Genomic DNA, 21,057 nt, shown 5'->3' on the forward strand with positions numbered 1-21,057 from the left:
AAAGACAACTCCCTAGTTATCTAGTCCCCTAGCTACGAGGTTGCACCAACCACTCCGATTTTTTTAAAAATATCCAACTAATAAATAAATTTATTAAAAACAATCACGTTATGACCAAAATTTTAAAAATACCCCCCGCGGATAATATCCGCGCTCCCGATTAAAAATTTCCGCCCGCGGATATTATCCGCGCTCCGGAATTTTTAATCCACCCCGTGGATATTTTCTGCGCTCCGGGTTATAATTAAAACAGACCCGGATCCCTTCCCCCTTCCCCTTCTACGCCGCCTCTGCTCTCTTCTCCCGCTCTGTCTCCTCACGGCGCCCCCTCCCTACTCTCTTCTCCCGCCCCTCCCTGCTCTCTTCCGCCTTCACTGGACCCACCCACCCCTCTTCTCTCTTTTCCACCTCACTAGAGGCAGCCCCACCCGCCCCGAAGCCCCACCAGCCGCCCCTGTCATCTCTACTATCGAGGCGACGAGCCACCGATCGAACTGCACTTCAAGCTATCTCGGGATAAAGGTAAACCCTTCTCTCGAATTTGTTGTGTTGAATCAAATTGATTGGTTATCGAGTCGGGTAAAGAATTTTTCCCGACTCGATCAAAATGATGATTGCTTAATTATTGTATGCATGTGGGGTTACCATGGTTGATTTTTCTGGCATGGTTGATTTACACATTATATGTAGGATTATAGGGATTTTTTATTTCATGTTTGATTTATTTATAAAGAATTATAGTATAGCATTTGTGCTTTCCTGCGTGATTAATTGCCTTGTAAAATTTAGTTAAATTGACTTGTAAAATTCCTGCGTGATTAAATGCTATACTGTAAAGTTTAGGGATGTGCATATTTATTAAAAGAGTGAGGCTATGATAATATGCATATTACGGATCTACCTGTGCTATGGATTCATATATCTATTTGAAGTCCAAACAGTCGATTATATTCGAACCATTAAACATGATCTCCCTATGAAAATGTACTTGCATATCAAATTTAACATTTTTTTAAGAATTTTTTTAGATAGGTAAAAAACCACTGTTTTTGGATGGCGGCAATTATTTTTTGTACCTTGATACAAATAAAGGAGTACAATTATTTAACAGTGATAATATTAACGATAAGATTAAAACAATTTGAATAAAATTGAAAATTGAAAATATATTATAGGTATGTCATATTGTCATTGGACGTAGATATTATAAAGTATTTGAAATTTGAAGTCACCTGATATACGGCGAAACATAAATCAACGCTCATCATTCTTTATAGACATGATATGTGGATAATATAATTAAACCATGCTTATAAAGACAAAAACATATATTCGATAATTCAAAGTTTTTTTTTTTGTGAAAATTAGTCGTTCAACCTTTTTTGCAGATGTGAAAGGTTATGAATTCTAACTTTTTTCTTAGAAAGTTGTTGGATATAATAACTTTTTTCTAATAAAATAGTCAATTATATTTAAATCTATATTTTGAATGTCATTTGAACTAGAATTTACACTAGAATTTTCATTTGAACTATAATTTAAACTGCATTTAATAGTAAATATTTTGGGTCCAATAATTCGGTTCCAAATAGATAACTCATAACTTGTTTGTAAATTATTGTGTCTGATCCAGATCTGAAATTAGCGTATTTTACCCAATAGTATCATGTCTAATTTTCTTTTTAACGTAGGATGTCGGCTAGGCGACGAGAACGGCCTAGGAGACCACAACCACCCGACCCTGATCTTGAGCCAATTCCAGAGAACAGCACCGAACATTTCAGTCCTCTATTATGGATGACTCACGTAGAGCACCGAGTCTCACTGCCATCTGTAGAGGTTGTTGATTACTTTTTTAAGTTTAAATTTTATGGAGTTGTCGTATTTTCAGTTTTTTATGTTGTTTATTTCTTTCATTGCAGAGTGAGGAGATTGCAGAGGCCATGAGTCGTCATCCTACTATACAGTACTACTCATTGATGGACCAGTATCTGCAAAATTTGGGACTGCATCATTTGGTCGATATTATGGAGACGGAGACTAAGGCCATTAATGGGTCCCTCATTGCAGGACTAGTGGAGCGATGGCGCCCTGAGACTCAGACGTTCCACCTACCGTTCGAAGAGATGACAGTGACTCTCCAGGACGTTAGTGTCCTATGGGGTCTGCCCATCCAGGGTGAGCCCGTTGGTGGCATATATGATCCCCCTGAGGAGGATGACGACATGATCAATGACAGACTCGCAGAGCTGTTGGGAGCTGAAGGAGATATACGGGATAATAATGGGAAGTCCAGATACGCTCTGAAGAAGACGAAACTGCGAGCTCTGTTTGCGGGAGGTCTGGATCGGCATGCCACGGAGCTCAAGATTCAGAGGTACTCACAAAAACTATTAGGAAATAAATTTATATTGTACTATAATTCATGCCGAAAAATGAGTTGCCTTCTAATTTCAATATTACAGATACACACGGGCCTTCCTGATGGACCTATTTGGTTCTATTATGTTCCCTGATTCGAGCGGTGATACCGTCCCGCTGATGTATTTGGAGCTGGTGCAGGACCTTGAGCGGATAGAAAGTACAACTGGGGTGGGGTAGTCCTGGCACATCTTTACTTCAACTTGTACCAGAGTTGCCAGGTCAGTAAGTTCTTCTTGTCTTATTTTAAATTTTTTAACTTCTCTGTGATGGCTAATATTCTTTAAATTACAGAGGAAAAATAAGTTTATGTATGGGCCGGTAATTCTACTGCAGCACTGGGCATGGTCACGGCTACCGGTGGGGGTACCTGTGCTGAATGAATCGCCAGAATGGGGAGTTCCCACGAATCAAGACTGTCATGCATTTGGCAAGAAATTTTATAGACATCACCAGTATAGGAACCAACCACTGGTGTGAGGACAGATTCAGAGCCTGGGTGACACGCAGGTGACCTGGACTCCATACCAGGAGCTATATAGTGAGGGGAGGCTGCCGCAGACTGTAGCAGATGATTCGGCGGTGTGGCTATACAAGGGTTCACTGGTGTGCTTCTGGATAGTGCAGTTCCACTATCCAGACCAGGTGCTCCGTCAGTTTGGATATCCTCCACTCATCCCCGCAGATCCAGACGTCCCAAGATCTAAGATCAGGAGGCTACACGGGTAAGTTATGTTATTTTATTATTTAGTAGCGAACATTGGTTATTGACTTAAAATTGCAACTAACATATTAATTACAGGATGACGCACGACAATCACCCCGGCAGAGATTACAGTTCGTTTTACCAAATACACTACGGAAGGGCGAGAAATATGATTGCCAACTTGTGGCATATGCCGGAGGATGGGATGCAGTTCCAGGGAGATCCCCTATTGAGATATGAGGCTTGGTACATACGTGTCGACATGGCCTCGGTTTATATAGAGGGAGATTACGGCAATTTTCTTCGCGGGAAGATATTCTCAGATGATGATTATACCCCCACTGGCCGGAAAGGTGCTCGTCAGGTAATGCATAATTTTGAAAAATGTGAACTTTTTTGCATAATTTTTACTAAATCTAACCTTGTTTTTTTTAGCTGCTGGTAGCACTTAAAGGTGCCGCGCGTTCAATCATCTGTCTTGGAAAAATAGGCTACAGAGCAATCGGGCATGCGATGTTGAACTTGGTTGCCCCCTGTATTGAGGACTACGGCCACGAGGCAAAGCTAGTCACTATGCTACGAGACGCCGGAGAGAATATTGATTGGCGCAAAATACAACCGGACGAGCCTGATGCGCCACCTATTCTGAACAGTGAGATGCGCCACCTGTTTCGTTATGTTTTATTATGCTTTGTAGTTTAGTTTTATAGTTTTGGTATTTACTTTAAAACATAATCTCCAAATACACAGCAAATACAATAATACGACAAGTACACAATAAAATTAAGTTCATCAACATAATCTCCAAATACAAACTGAACTAAATGCCTAACAAATTGAAAAACATACTATTCCTTACCATGAGCCTTGAAGGTACATGGAACAAAGTACATTAATAGTAAATACGTATACGTATATGTATATGAACAGTGCATACCTGATTTACCAGCTGAACAAATACGTTTCCTTCTCTTCCTCTCTTCTTCTCCTTCCTCTCTTTCTCCTTCCTCTCTTTCTCCTTCTCCTTCTCTCTCTGACTTCTCTCTGATCTGAATATTTATAACAAAAAATTGTGTCAAAAAATAAATAAATAAAAGGGTCGGGGCGCAGATAAAATCCGCGGGGGGGAATTAAAACTCGGGAGCGCGGATATTATCCGCGAGGAGGGTATTTTTGGAATTCCAGAGCTAAAATGGTTATTTTTAATAATTTTATTTAATATCTGGCTATTTTAAAAAAAATCGGCCAACCACTGATTGATTTTTATGGTACAAATTAATTATTTATGTAATGGAGAATTTCATTAGAAAAAAAAATGAAGGAGACGAATAATGTGACAACAATTAATTTTTGTTTCTACTTGAAGAAAAGACGATATATATCATCACATTAATTATATGACAAACTAAAACAAGTGGTATATATATATATAGAGAGAGAGAGGCTAATATCAAAACGTTTGCACCAACCCTCCCGTGCAACCGAGTGAGTTTCTAATTTTTAAAGTCCAAATGATAAATATGAACCGTTAGATGTGTTCTACATATTAAAATCTACTTGGAGACCAAATTTTACATTTTTTGGAATTTTTTTACTATTTATTAAGCCACTTTGAAAATCGATGATCTAACGGTGGCTTCTCATTTTACTGTTCCAAACAGCCACCGTTGGATCAGCGATTTTCAAAGTGGCTTAATAAATAGTAAAAAACTTCCAAAAAATGTAAAATTTGGTCTCCAAGTAGATTTTAATATGTAGAACACATCTAACGGTTCATATTTATCATTTGGACTTTAAAAATTGGAAACTCACTCGGTTGCACGGGAGGGTTGGTGCAAACGTTTTGATATTAGCCACTCTCTCTCTCTCTCTCTCTCTATATATATATATAGGAATATGCTAGCATGCTATGCATAGCATAGAGCTCCTCCATGCAACGGCTCGGATTTCGAGTTTTCAAAATCCTAACGGTCGATCCGAACCGTTCATCTTGTTCTCCATATTAATATGTGTTTGGAGACCAAATTTTACATTTTTTGGATTTTTTTACTATTTCTTTAGATTTATTGAAAATCCCTGTTTTTTATATTCCAGATTTGCTGAAAACAGGGATTTTCAATAAATCGAAAGAAATAGTAAAAAAATTCCAAAAAATGTAAAATTTAGTCTCCAAACACATATTAATATGGAGAACAAGATGAACGTTTCGGATCGACCGTTAGGATTTTGAAAATTCGAAATCCGAGCTGTTGCATGGAGGGGCTCTATGCTATGCATAGCATGCTAGCATATTCCTATATATATATATATATATATAGAGGTTGGCTAAGATCAAAGTGGTAGTTTCTGAGCTTTGGTGCTACCAATTCATTTTTCAATTTTCAAAGTTCAAAACGTCGATCCGAACCGTTCAAGTTGTTCTCCATATTAAATTGTTCTTGGAGACCAAATTTTACATTTTTCTGAATTTTTTTACTATTTATTAAGCCACTCTGAAAATTGCTGATCCAACGGTGGCTTAACAAAACAGTAAAATCAGAAGCCACCGTTGGATCAGCTGTTTTCAAAGTGGCTTAATAAATAGTAAAAAAAATCAGAAAAATATAAAATTTGGTCTCCAAGCACAAATTAATATGGAGAACAACTTGAACGGTTCGGATCGACGTTTTGAACTTTAAAAATTAAAAAATCGAATTGGTAACACCAAAGCTCAGAAACTACCACTTTGATATTAGCCAATATATACATACATGGAGCATGCAGCACTAGTCTCATTCTCATATGAGTTCCAACTTCTTAATTAATTTTGAAGAATATTAGAATATTCACTCGCCATTTGGGCCAAGTAAGAAATATATACCCAAAAAATGTTGTTCAAACTAATTAATTAATTAAACAAGTACTAAAACAGTTTGCTTTTTTTCCGTTTTGCAAACTAAGGCGTACATGCCTTCTAAATAATTTTCCAGGTAAACTTAATAAATGAAAAGTTCAAGAGTAGTACTAAATAAATTATTTTCAGTAGATCGACCTGGCAACATACATGCATGTAATTAAAAATAATGGGGGGTTTTGCATATTAATTTAACATCTTAATTATAATTAAACTTCAAATTGAGATGAATTTAATTTCACAAACTTGGACTAGTTGTTGGGTGCAGTTATATATATATATATATATATAGAGGTTGGCTAATGTTCGCTTACAAAAGTAGGCTACAAAGTCTCAGGTATAGCAAGCTATACCAGTTTAAACCTTAAATCTACTCTCGTCTAGGGTTGCAAGTGCACAACCCTATCCGTATAGTATATTAAGGTATCGATCCTCAGGGACGGTTTAATTCGATTCTAAATCACCACTTATCCAAGCTAGGTACTAGAAGTGCGAAGAGTTGGGTTTGATTTATTTATATTTCCTAATTTCAAATGAAGATTCAATTAACAGTAATGAAAGCAGTTAAAGGTTTTAGTTTTGAATCAAAGATAAAAGGCGTTCCTAGGGTTTCAGGTTTCATCCCAAACTTTGCCTTCTCTGGACCTATCATGCGACTCGCATCATCTCTGATGCGACCCGTATGATGCGACTCGCATCATCTCTGATGCGGGTCGCATGGCCCTCGAGCAGAGCTGACATGTGTTCGTATCTAAGTTGATTTCTTGTGCGAGGCTTCAACCTGTGGCTCTCGCCTACTGGTATCTAACCTAAATTGATTGTCTGGTTAACTAGAGGTATCTACAACCTTTCGATAATAGAAATTTCACCTCTCGGCTACTATTGATCTTAGATCTACCTCAAATGCTCAATCACAATTACAAGATACATCAAGGCCAAATTACTAGAAGAGATGCTATAGACATCTAACAGTAGACAATCAAGAATCAATCAAGAAATCACAATCAAGCAAACAATGAATACTCAAACAACAATCACACAAGTTCAAACTTAGATCAAAACATCATTCAACTCAAAGACAAGGTTTAGAGACTACATCCTAACCCTAAGAACTAGAGATCTACTCAAGCATAGCAAAAGAAAGCATAAAAGAGAGAGAGAATAGGCAGATCATGATGAAGCTCAAAGATCCAAGGTGGATTGGAGAGGATCTTGCAATCTTCTCTTCTTCTCCAAGCGATCTCCAATCTCTCTCTTCTCTCTTGATCTTTTCTCTCTCCTTGAGGCTTTGAATCTTTAAATTTCGGAACTCCCTCTCTGGTAGCAGGGGTGGCCTATTTATAGGCTTTTTAAAACGAGTGCTTCAATTCTGGGCCTTTGCTGTCTGCTCTGGAAACTCGCGATGCGACCTGCATCAGGTCTGATGCAACCTGCATCGACTCTGATGAGGGTCGCATCAACTCTGATGAGGGTCGCATCGACTCTGATGAGGGTCGCATCGGCTCTGATGAGGGTCGCATCGGATGTGATGAGGGTCGCATCAGATGTCTCAGATTTCAGTAACTTCCCTGATTTTGCCCGTTTTCGCCTGATTCCTGCAAAGTAAGAACCAAAACATAGCAGTACCACATTCTATGGATATTCAATGTAAAAGGCACCATTTGTTGGTTCAAAACATAGATTTTTGTATGGAAACAAGTCGAAATAATAGGTCTAATAAAGTGATATCAGCTAAGATCAAAGTGGTAGTTCCTGAGGTTTGGTGCTACCAATTCGTTTTTTAATTTTCAAAGTTCAAAATGTCGATCCGAACCATTCCTCTTGTTCTCCATATTAATATGTGCTTGGAGACCAAATTTTACATTTTTCTGAATTTTTTTGCTATTTATTAAGCCACTTTGAAAATAGCTGATCCAATGGTGGCTTCTGATTTTACTGTTTTGTTAAGCCACCGTTGGATCAATGATTTTCAAAGTGGCTTAATAAATAGTAAAAAAATTTAGAAAAATGTAAAATTTGGTCTCCAAGCACAATTTAATATGAAGAACAACTTGAACGGTTTAGATCAACGTTTTAAACTTTGAAAATTAAAAAACGAATTGGTAGCACCAAAGCTTAGGAACTACCACTTTGATCTTAGCCAACCTCTATATATATATATATATATAGTACGACTAACACGCTTCCTCCAGTATATCAACAATATGCTTCCGGTCTTCAAAATATATCGAATCAGCTTTAAATGATAAATCTAAACTGTTTAAACCAATGTCCTTAACGAGAGCTTCGTATCCATATAAAAAAATGTAAGTTTCGAATATATTTACTATCAAGTCAAGCGGTCAAAATATGAAAGATTTTGTGTGCATTTTAATGCACTAATTTGCTCATTTTATTGACCACTTGACTTGATAATAAATAAATTCGAAACTTAAATTTTTTTATATGGAAACGAAGCTCTCGTTAAGGACATTGGTTTGAACGGTTTGGATTTTTTATTTGAAGCCAATTAAATAGATTTTAGAGGCCAGAAGCATATTGTTAATATACTAGTGGAAGCGCGTTAGCCGTACTATATATATATATATATATATATATATATATAGAGAGAGAGAGAGAGAGAGAGAGATAGGCTAATGTGCTTTCGGTAGCATATGGGCCGAAATACATACGGTCCAAATTTCAAAATTCAAAAAGTCGATCTGAACCGTTCATCTTGTTCTCCATATTAATATGTGCTTGGAGACCAAATTTTACATTTTTCTGAATTTTTTTTACTATTTATTAAGCCACTTTGAAAATTGCTGATCCAACGGTGGCTTAATAAAACCGTAAAACCGTTGGATTAGCGATTTTCAAAGTGGCTTAATAAATAGTAAAAAATTCAGAAAAATATAAAATTTGGTCTCCAAGCACATATTAATATGGGGAACAAGATGAACGGTTCAGATCGACTTTTTGAATTTTGAAATTTCAAATTTGGACCGTGTGTATTACGGCCCATATGCTACCGAAAGCACATTAGCCTATCTATATATATATGACTTGGCTACGGTGCTATGGGTTGCATAGAGGCCTCCCGTGCTACGGCTCAATATTCGACTTTTCAACATCCAAACGGTCGATCTGAACCGTTCATCTTGTTCTTCATATTAATATGTGTTTGGAGATCAAATTTTACATTTTTTGGAAATTTTTTACTATTTTTTTAGATTTATTGAAAATCGTTGTTTTTTAGACAAATATGGACCATAAAAAACAGCAATATTCAATAAATCTAAAAAAATATAAAATAGCATAGAGGGCTATGGATATAAAATATAAAATATAAAATATAAAATATAAAATATAAAATATAAAATATAAAATATGCAATATATATATATATATATATATAGAGTAAGGCTTGGGTGCTATGGATAGCATAGAGGGCTACGGTGCTATGACTCAATATTCGAGTTTTCAAAATCCTAACGGTTGATTCGAACCGTTCATCTTGTTCTCCATATTAATATGTGGTTGGAGACCAAATTTTACATTTTTTGGAAATTTTTTACTATTTTTTTAGATATGTAGAAAATCAAATATCTGAATGGTCCGGTGCAGAATTTTTTAGATCAAGTGATTTTCTACGTAGCTAAAAAAATAGTAAAAAATTTCCAAAAAATGTAAAATTTGTTCTCCAAACATATATTAATATGGAGAACAAGATGAACGGTTCGGATCGACCGTTAGGATTTTGAAAACTCAAATATTGAGCCATAGCACTGTAGTCCTCTATGCTATCCATACTTCCATAGCACCCAAGCCTTACTCTATATATATATATATATATATATATATATATATATATATATATATATCTTGACAGATAAGAGATTCAGTTCTTACTAATTGATACGTACGTATACCAGACTTTATCTGCCTAAAACTGCCTAATTCTTTCTATCTGCCTAGTGCCTTCCGTTTCCATTTTTGGTTGTTTATATTGTTTTAGGAGATATTTTATTATGTATTGAAGTTATATATTCAATTAAGAGCTGAATTAATTTGTATCTATCATAGTTTTTTTTAATACTTTTTGAATTTGTTTATTTTTTTAATTTGCTCAAAACAATTAGATTATATATATATTATTATAATAATATTAATAGTATTGTTTAATGAATAATATTTTACCTCCTTTTTTAGAGTATGGCTAATATAACATTAGTGTCATTTCAGTCTATATAACACCAACTCCAAAACCTATCAAATCGAGTTCAAATGGTAAATCCAAACCATCCAAACCGATCTACTTCATTAGTTGTGAGTTTACATGTAAAATTTATAATTTTTTGAGTTTATTTGGTATCAAGTCAAGCGGTCAAATGTTTGAGTTTTTAAGTTAATTTTAATACATTCATTTTTTTAATTTTTTTGCCGCTTGATTTGATACTAAAATAACTCCAAAATATAAAAAGTTTGCGTGTAAACGCATCACTCATAAAGTAAATTGGTTTGAACGATTTGGATTCACCATTTGAACCCGATTTGATAAGTTTTAGAGTTGGTGTTATATAGAATGTTATATTAGTCATATTCCCTTTTTTAACTTAATTTAATTAGATAAACTACAAAAGAGGCATGAACTATCTTCTTGCTTATTTTAATTGTATGTCATGCTACAAAATATCTCTCAGCTCTGAACTTAGAAAAGAAAAGATGCATCAATATCTTCTTCTTGCTCCTTTTACAGTGCTTATATATGTTTATAATCTTTTACAGCTAGCTAGGAATAAAAAAGATTCGTTCCCATGCATTAATTATTAACAAGATGGAGAACCTATGGTTCAACTTATAGTGCTCATGCTTATCGTCTTTACTCAAAAGCGTCAAATTAAACAAAATTTCCACATTGGAAATTATAAAATAAATAAAAACTTTTTTTTGTCAAATTTGAACGTAGTCCACATAATTAACAATTGAGAATTTGAGATTAATATTATTCGCACAAGATTTAACAAGATATATATTGGAACTTACGAGACTATTTCCGAAATCTGAACTGACGAATGCTGTGTAGATCGTGTTAGATTTATTGTCAACCTCATTGGATTTAATGCTAACATTGAGCATATATATAATCTAATTATGAATTGTTTACTGTCATATATGATTGTCAATTAAAGTGATCAAATAAGATAATAGACAATTAATATATTTATTAGGATGTGGTCCATAAATGTGTAGAATAATTTAGGAAAAGATCAAATTATTGATGGACTGATTTATAAATTTGCAATTCAGAAAAGTACAATTTCAGAGGTCAGAAATCTGTCTTTATGGAGGATTGTGATGTCCGCACGGATATCGATGCAGTCACACAACTTTTGATGTGTCAGCACGGTTTTTGATGCACAACACAAAAATACCTTTTTCAATTTGGCAGATAACTATAAAGATTATTATATATAAGGATTAGTCCCCAATGCACAACGTAACCAAGAAAAACACAAAAACTGAACATATATTTTTCTCTTAAAAAAATACAATTATGTGTGTCTTCTCTTCTTCTTTCACCATCAAAGAATAGAGAAGAGAATCCATTAGGAAATATGGAGAGAATTTCTCAAGGGCCACACCTTGCTGTCTTGGAAAACTTATTCCTCGATCCGACGACAAAAGGCGAGAATGACTTCTTGCCATTGAAGACTTGTCTCATGCTCACGGAGACGACTTGCTCTACAATGCTTTGGTTATTCTATGACAAACGACATGGAATCAGGTATTATGTTCTGCACTTATGATTTATGTTTTGGGTCTCTTTGGCATAGGACGGTCCTTAGGTTAAGGTGGGGAATTGTTTCTCCTTCTCCAGGGTGTAAGTCTTTGACCCATAGATGAGATGTAATTGTTTGATATCTAGATAAGGCGTAATTGTTTGGCCTTTATGATTCCCCAACAAGTTGTATCAGAGCCTTCTTATTCCGAATGATTAAGTCTTTTAGGATCTAGAGAGAATAAGAAATTATTGATGATTTTTTTTTGTTTGATTTTTCTTGATTGTTTTAGATCTGAAAATTTTAGTTTGGAGAGCACAAAACTTGTAAACGTTTGCATCCATAATTGTCTATTTTTAAGTTATTAAGTTGGTTAAAATTTGTTAGAAGATTTCCAATTGAAATCGCAAATTTTTAACCAAAATTCGATCATGGTAGATTTTGTACAACCATCCGTGTGAATTCACAGAGGCTACGCAAAATTCCGCATAGCCTTTATTGGTAAATTTTAATAGGCAATTATGGATTTTCTTTTGGTTTTTGGTGAGATTTATTTTTGATAAATTTCATAAAACAAAATATACAGATTTAGAATTAAATTTCTAAATTTCAAATGTTACTTAAGGTGCTTCCAAAATTATGAAATCTCTCTAGATCATGAATCAATTTCAGCATAATAAATGTAGTTTTACAGCTACTCAGAAAACAGATTCGTCTGCACGGATTTTGATGCAAAAGCACGGTTTTTGATGCAAATGCACAAAATATCTTTTTTAAATTTGCAGATCGCACTAAAATTTGTGGAGGCCACATAATTCTCTAGAAAATTACAGAATAATTTCTGAGATTAAAATTGCAGTTATTATGATGCAATTATATTTATTTATTTAATTGCAATTTTGTTTTATGGCTAAAGTGTAAATTATAATTCTTATAAAGGCATTAAAGTTGTATGTATCTTGAATTGAATTAATTGAGTCCTAATTGTACCCAAAGGTATATGTTTTGAAAAGATTAATTTAAATCATTTTACAAAAGAAAGTTAAGGTGCAATTAATGAATGTAATCATTATCGGTCCAAAGGAAGATAATGGTTACAACAATTATTTGTGTAAGTGAGTGATAATAAAGTATAGTGATGACCAAAAATTTTACACATATGTCAACATTGTCGTCCCAAAGGAAGGCATGTTGTTCGGTATGTTCTAGGCTATCAGTACTTTATTATTGTGCCAAAGTATCATAAGAAATTGATCCGTTACCCAAAGGTAGACGCTTAATGGAAATCGATACTTTAGTTTTAAGATGGTTTTTTAAGTCTCATAAAATGTGATGATTTATTAAGATAAGTTACGATACTATAAATGTAACAATGTCAAGGAAAGTTCTGTCTAGGCAAGTCGGAATTCGAAGTGTATCCTTAGGGATCCTTGACTTACCTGAGAACTTACCTAGTTGTGAAATTCGTGTGTATAGTAACAAAAAGGAAAATCATCTCATATATTTTGAGCAAGTTGGGCTTTTATTTGAATGTAATTTATAAATTCATATTTTTTTTTATTTGTGTTGTTCTTTGTGATTTTTAGTTCGCGATTTTTCAGTTAGCATTGTTAAAGGCCTCAACAATATTTTTTTATATTGAATGGAACAACTTCAAATTTTGACATGAGAACATAGTAATAGTTCTCAGTGTCATAGATCGAGACCTTGCATTTAGAGAAACTTGTCCCACTATTACGAATACAAGTACTTTTGATCAAAAGAAGGAAAATAAAAAGTGGAACATGTCTAATAGCATATGTCTTATGATAATGAAGAGGTTCATGAAGAGGCATTAATAAGCGCTCAAGGGGTTATAAATTTTATAATCCTATAGAACATAATGTATTTGAGACAGGAAATGCAAAATTTTTGAAGGATGTTGAGTTTGTGGGGGTGAGAAAATAATTGATTTTGAATAGGAATATGCAAATATTCCATTAAGTGTTGCAAGTTTTGTGGACATAGATCCGAGTTTTACTCAAAACACCTGTACGGACGAAATCAATATTGAAACTCAAACTCAACAAGATGAAACAACACAAAATAAAAATCCAGAGACAGGTGCAGGCCACTCAGGACCGCACCAAGTTTTGGAAGATGTTGTAGGCCAGATTGTTTCAGAAAATACTGGAAGCCCTCAAGAAAATTCAGAAATATCAATAAAGAAATATAAAGCTCGTCTTGCCTCTAAAGATTTAAGAGACTTTCTATTTGATTTTATTTAATGAATGCAAGCATTAACCGGCCCAAAAGAAGGTTAATGATTGTTAAAATTATGTGCATATAGAGTATAGTGATGATTATTATTTTTACATATAATTAATATTGTCGGCCCAAAGGAAGGCATATTGATTGATATGTTATTTGAATCATTAATACTCTATTTTTGAAAGTCTCTTTAAATATCATGTTGGCATTGATTACGCATTTTAATTTGGAGCTTTAGTAGATGGATATTAAGACATCGTTTCTAAATGATGACATTAATGAAACAATCTATATGGTGCAACTAGAAAACTATGTGTCAGGAGATGCAAAGTCTATGGTGTGCAAACTTAAGAAATCCACCTATGAACTAAAGAAAGTGTCTCAACAATGATATTGTAAAATCATAGTGAGATTATCTCGTTTGGTTTTGAGATAAATTTATTGAATGATTTTGTATACCTTAAGTTATGCGGGAGTGAGTTTGTATTTCTGGTTTTATATGTGGATATCATATTGCTTGCCAATATTGATATAAATATGTTGCAAGTAACTAAGAACTTTATGATAAAGAATTCAGAGATGAAATATTTTAGTGATGCATCATTTAGCCTAGGGATGAAAATACTAAGGATGAGATCCAAAAATATTCTAAGTTTATTCCAAAGGAATTATATAGATAAGGTTCTCCTTAAATATGACAAGCAAAACAGTAACCAAAAAATAAATCTCAATAGGGAAAGGAGACAAATCTAGTCTCAACAAGTGTCTCAAGTATTATTTAGTTAATGGAACAATGCTAAAGTAAAGTAAAGAAAAGAGTACATAATGGTGGTAATAGAACATGTAGGAACAGATTCTATGTTAGCAGATCATCTTATTAAGGAATTGACATCGGCTAAGTTTGAAGAGCATGTTGCTCGTTTGGGTGTAATCTCTATTGAGAATATTCAGTTTTAGTGGGAGTCTGTTATTTGTAATTTAATGTTCTATTTTTCATTATAATTTTGGATATGTAACTTGTGACATGTAACAAGTGTTATATATATTATGAGTTTTGACATTCTGTTTCTCATTTATGTTTGAATATTCAGTTAATTTATGAAATTCAGTTTCAAGATTTAAGTGGGAGACCAAGTTAGAAATAGACATGTGAAGATCACAATTGCATGTAATTTCTATGCTACACATCCACATCATGATTCATGTCATTCAGCTGTATTAGTGATGTGATTATTGAGGGTTTAGTTGCGAATAAATGCGACGAATGCTTTTTTTAGTCCTTTACTTGTATAGTTGATGGACCAAATTGGTTTGAAAATATATAAGGAAGACAGTAAAAAAACGTGCGCACATAAGGAACACAATACATAATTAAAAAGTTATGACATATTGCTCAATTTTAGATTTATTGCTCAATACATGATTTAAAAACAAGTACTGTTAAGATTATCAAATCAAGAATATTTTTAACTACACTAGCTAGCTATATATATAGGTTTTGAACAAATAAATTAATATTATCAATTAAATTATGTAAACAAAACTTCCCATGCATGCATTAACAAATTAAAAATGTGGTAATTAGTTTAGACTAGCTAGACATATATGCAGTCCAGAGAGGAGGAGGCCTAGGATCATGCAACAACATCAGTTTAATTTTTTTTTTTATAGGAAACAAGAGAAATCAGTTTAATTTCTTGGTAAAAATTAAAATCAGTTCCTTGTAGATGAGATTTAATTTACTGGTGCAAACTATGAACACATACATGCGCGTAGAGCGTAGTATATGTGACAGATATAATATAATTGCCAATTAATTATTTGTGGTGGTGGTGCTAACAAATTAATCCAAGTGCATGCCTTGACACGTCACGGCTGAGCTCCACTGCACCTTCATATATATATAATTATATATATTTCATCACTGTCAGAACAGTGACTATCAGGATTCAGGAAATTAAAAGAAACAAAAGACAACTAACTCCCTAGTTATCTTATCTAGTCCCCTAGCTACGAGGTTGCACTGCACCAACCACTGATCGATATATTCTTATGGTACAAATTAATTACTTATGTTAGAGATTCAGTTCTAATTACTAATTGCGCGCTACGTATACCAGACTTTAATTAATTGTCTGCCTGAAACTGCCTAATTCTTTCTATCTGCCTAGCTTCCGTTTCCATTTTTGGTTGTTTATATTGTTTTAGGAGATATTTTATTATGTATTGAAGTTATATATTCAATTAAGAGCTGAATTAATTTGTATCTATCGATCATAGTTTTTTTTTTTAATACTTTTTGAATTTGTTTATTTTTTTAATTTGCTCAAAACAATTAGATTATATATATATTATTATAGTAATATTAATAGTATTGTTTAATGAATAATATTTTACCTCCTTTTTTTAACTTAATTTAGATAAACTACAAAAGATCGAGGCATATATCTTCTTGCTTATTTTAATTGTATGTCATGCTACAAAATATCTCTCAGCTCTGAACTTAGAAAAGAAATTAAAGATGCATCAATATCTTCTTCTTGCTCCTTTTACAGTGCTTATATATGTTTATAATCTTTTACAGCTAGCTAGGAATAAAAAAGATTCGTTCCCATGCATTAATTATTAACAAGATGGAGAACCTATGGTTCAACTTATATAGTGCTCATGCTTATCATCTTTACTCAAAAGCGCTAGCTAGCGTCAAATTAAACAAATTAAATTTCCCCATTGGAAATTATAAAATAAATAAAAACTTTTCTTTGTCAAATTTGAACGTAGTCCACATAATTAACAATTGAGAATTTGAGATTAATATTATTCGCACAAGATTAATTTAACAAGATATATATTGGACTTGGAAGTTACCATCGAGACTAGCTATTTCCGAAATCTGAACTGACGAATGCTGTCTGTGTAGATCGAACTAATAAATTCCAACATACAACAATTTTTTGACTTGATTTAAAAACAAGTACTGTTAAGATTATGAAATCAAGAATATTTTTAACTACGCCTAGCTATATATATATATATATATATATATATATATATATATATATATATATATATATAGAGTACGGCTAACGCGCTTCCTCTAGCATATGGGCCGAAATGCTTCCGGTGGAAATTTGAAATTTTAAAATCCAAAAAGTCGATCTGAACCGTTCATCTTCTTCTCCATATTAATATCTGCTTGGAGACCAAATTTTACATTTTTCTGAAATTTTTTACTATTTATTAAGCCATTTTGAAAATTGCTGATCCAACGGTGGCTTACCAAACAGTAAAAATCAGAAGCTACCGTTGGATCAGCGATTTTCAAAGTGGCTTAATAAATAGTAAAAAATTTCAGAAAAATGTAAAATTTGGTCTCCAAGCAGATATTAATATGGAGAAGAAGATGAACGGTTCAGATCGACTTTTTGGATTTTGAAATTTCAAATTTTCACCGGAAGCATTTCGGCCCATATGCTAGAGGAAGCGCGTTAGCCGTACTCTATATATATATATATATATATATAGAGATAGGCTAATATCAAAACAATTGTTCCTGGGCCTTGGAACAATCAAGTTTTAAACCGTCCGATCTGCTTTAATAAATGTGCAGATTAGATTGATCTGATTCAAAATTTGTCGCTGGAGAAATGTTTCAGCGCTATCCAGTAACTGGACGGTCCATTTCATTAAACCCCCAAACCAGCGACTCCCTCTCTCTCTCTCTCTCACGCGTAGCAGCCACAGTCTCAAATCGGAACCAGGCGATGTCTCCACCGCTCCTCTCCTCTCTCGGCGCCAAGTTCTCCAGCGACAAACCCTCCTCTCTATCTCAGCGCGTTCTACCTGTATTCCTCTCTCCTCTCTCTCGGCGAAGCTTTGTCCTCAACGGTGACAACCTCTACTCGCAATTTGAAATCAATTCTCGGTAAACCGTCTTCACCATTTTTGTTCCTTTGCTCTGTGTTGAGCTACTAATTGATGGTGTACTGAGCCCCTTGAACTGTGAATTTCTGAGAATTTGTATGTTTCGTATTGTTTGTCATTAGTTGGTTTTAATTAGCCTGTTAATTGAAAAATTGTTATATTAAGTCTTCATACTTAGACAACCATTAGTAATTTGTAAATTAATTATACTGTACTGTTATTTATCAAATTTAGCTTTACTTAAAACTTTAACCTAATTGCTCGAATTGATTAAATTATTACAAATGGCTTCTCTAAAATGTATCTAAAATTTGTAGTTTGACTTTAACCTAATTTCTCAAATGGATTAAATTATTACAAATGACTTCTCTGAAATATATCTATAAAATTTGTAGTTTGACTGAATTGTGTGAATTGATCTCTTAAAATTTGTAGTTTCAAATAGCTTATCGCACAGCTTCACGCCTTCACCAATCCCTGTCACATCGCCGAACCTCTCGCACGCACCATGTCTGCTTCTGTCACCCCTAGCGCTAGGTACTGTTACCTCTTCTCTCTCGGATCTCTTTAAAATCTCTTGCAATAAGCTATTTGAAAGTTGAAACAATTTTCAGAGTTTCCTCTTTTGTTCTCTAACGTGTAACCCTGCAAAAACTGAAAATTACATGTATCTTAAGCAATTGCAGAATTTAAAGGTACATGCATACACTAGCAAAGCATGAAACTTGAGGTTCCAGTATTCTGACAACAGTGCCATGCTCTTTGCAACAGATCACAATATTGCAAATTGAAGGTGGAAACTAAATTAATTTGAGGGAGCAAGACAAAAGGCTTCAACTTTCAAACCTAATTTGAAATAGCTAGTTGGTACTGTGCTGAGCTTTGAAGTGTGGTAAACTTTCTGAAAACACTTTGTTATTGGAATTCTGTGTAGTGAGATGAATTATGTGTCTCTGTTTGGTCTTTAAGCATGATGTATATATATTATATTTGAAGTGTTTATGTGTTTGTATGCTTTGCTGTAATGAAAAAAAGAAGATAGCTTTTGGTATTGTAAGCTATTAGTTGATGCCTTTTTTTTAAGAGTCTGACTTAATGCCATTGAGAACTGCATGTTTCAGAGATCAATAGTCTTTTATTTTGGAACTCATCAGACTTTTCTTTGTATTTCTGAGAAAATTTGTTTTTGTGATATGGTTTAGCTTTTTTAGCTTTTTTAATGAGAATTGATGAATTTTGTAAAGAGAATATGGTGTCTTGTAGATTAATACCTAAATGGATTGTTTTGAAATGGCAATAGAAGAAGAAGAAGAAGATATTTTAGGGTCTAAATTGTAAAGGTCGTCGTTTTGGTGATATTTTGAAAGTTGAAATTAGATTGATTGTATCTTCTAAACTAATTATGAAATCTTTGATAAGAATCAAAGTAATTTGTTGAGGGTATCTTGGGAATTGGTACTTGTAATTTGTAAAAACTTTTGATGTTATAGAAGAATTTTTTTATTTGCAGAATTAATAATTGTTTTGAAATATTTTTTTTGATGTTGATTACATGTATTAGATTGTTTTGTTATTTGATAGTTTTGGTTTTGATAGAATTATGATATAAGAACAAATACAACTTGCTATTTTGATAAGTTTGGGCAAACAAGAACCACCTGTTGCACTCATGTATAAACTCTACCAGTTTCATTAATAAAAAAGAAACTTTTCCTCAAACAAGAAGTTGCATAATTCCACTAATTTCAATGATAAAAAAGAAATTAACATTCTAATTATGTATAAACTAATCAATCATTTACTAATTACAATTACATACGCATCAATCATTACTGTACCAAACATTGCTGTTGTTTTACAATTATTTATGTCGCAATCAAATCTAACATTATGCCAATGAAAACACAGAAAACTTTAAACCACAAACTAAAGAAAATGAAAAATTACAACAAACTAACTACACAAGGATCTTCACTTGACTAACAAAATTTTCAACCACAGAAGTGCATCCTGCACCACTACCTCCCCCAAAACCCATACTGGTATCTCCTTTTCTTAAAAAATTGTCCGGTTTCTTTGTTTCCATAAATTGCAGCATGTTGTCGCAACAATACTGCTCCATTGATTCGTCCTCATACCCTTGTTACTGGCATTTTTTAGGGATATCATCTATGTTTGTTGTATCGTATCCCCTCTCTGCATCAACTGCATTCCTAACATCGAGAAAATACAAAATGAGCATACGAAAATACAAAATGAGCAAACGTCAAGAAAATACAAAATGAGCATACGATTGGTGAAATTTTACCTGATGCCAGACCTAAACCCTAAAACAAAAAGAAGAAGAAAATTAGGGGAGAGTGCTTACTGAGAGCCGCGGGATAGGAGGGGGGAGCCAGTGGGTGGGGTGAAATCGCCTCCCTGTAAATGGCGTCTCGCGTGAGAGAGAAAGAGATGGGCCGGGGAGGAGTCGGACTTAGGGTTTCGCTGCCATGGGGGCTACGCGTGAGAGAGAGAGAGAGGGAGTCGCTGGTTTGGGGGTTTAATGAAATGGACCGTCCAGTTACTGGATAGCGCTGAAACATTTCTCCAGCGACAAATTTTGAATCAGATCAATCTAATCTGCACATTTATTAAAGCAGATCGGACGGTTTAAAACTTGATTGTTCCAAGGCCCAGGAACAATCGTTTTGATATTAGCCTATCTCTATATATATATATATATATATATATATATATATATAGGTTTTGAACAAATAAATTAATATTATCAATTAAATTAAGTAAACAAAACTTCCCAAAATGTGGTAATTAATTAGTTTAGACTAGCTAGACATATATGCAGTCCAGAGAGGAGCAGGCCTAGGATCATGCAACAACAGGTCCTCCTGTCTCTGCATCTGCATCATGAGGAGGAGGAGGAGGAGGAGGAGGAAGAGGACGAACAACACTATGACCAAAACCAAAACCAAAACCTTTCGTGGAGGTGGAGGTGGAGATGAGATAGCCATAGTGCGCAATTGCAGTTACCACTATATGGAACACAAACATTATCCATCCGGTAATCTGATAAAATCGTGGCATCACCGGAGAGTACAAAC

The 21,057-nt window shown here is 34.0% G+C and overlaps 1 long non-coding RNA gene across 2 annotated transcripts; it reads left to right on the forward strand.

Moving 5' to 3' along the window:
* The first annotated feature begins 17,597 nt into the window (after nt 1-17,597).
* LOC144568487 (uncharacterized) lies at nt 17,598-19,104 on the forward strand. Of its 2 annotated transcripts, none has more exons than XR_013515670.1 (3): nt 17,598-17,957; nt 18,392-18,493; nt 18,643-19,104. It is a non-coding gene; the product is annotated as an uncharacterized LOC144568487 (long non-coding RNA). The 2 variants fall into 2 exon arrangements; XR_013515669.1 differs by having other exon boundaries at nt 17,599-17,957; nt 18,728-19,104.
* Nucleotides 19,105-21,057: the final 1,953 nt, after the last annotated feature.

Source organism: Carex rostrata, chromosome 17 (assembly GCF_964058835.1).
Source record: "Carex rostrata chromosome 17, lpCarRost1.2, whole genome shotgun sequence".
Taxonomy (NCBI): Eukaryota; Viridiplantae; Streptophyta; class Magnoliopsida; order Poales; family Cyperaceae; genus Carex; species Carex rostrata.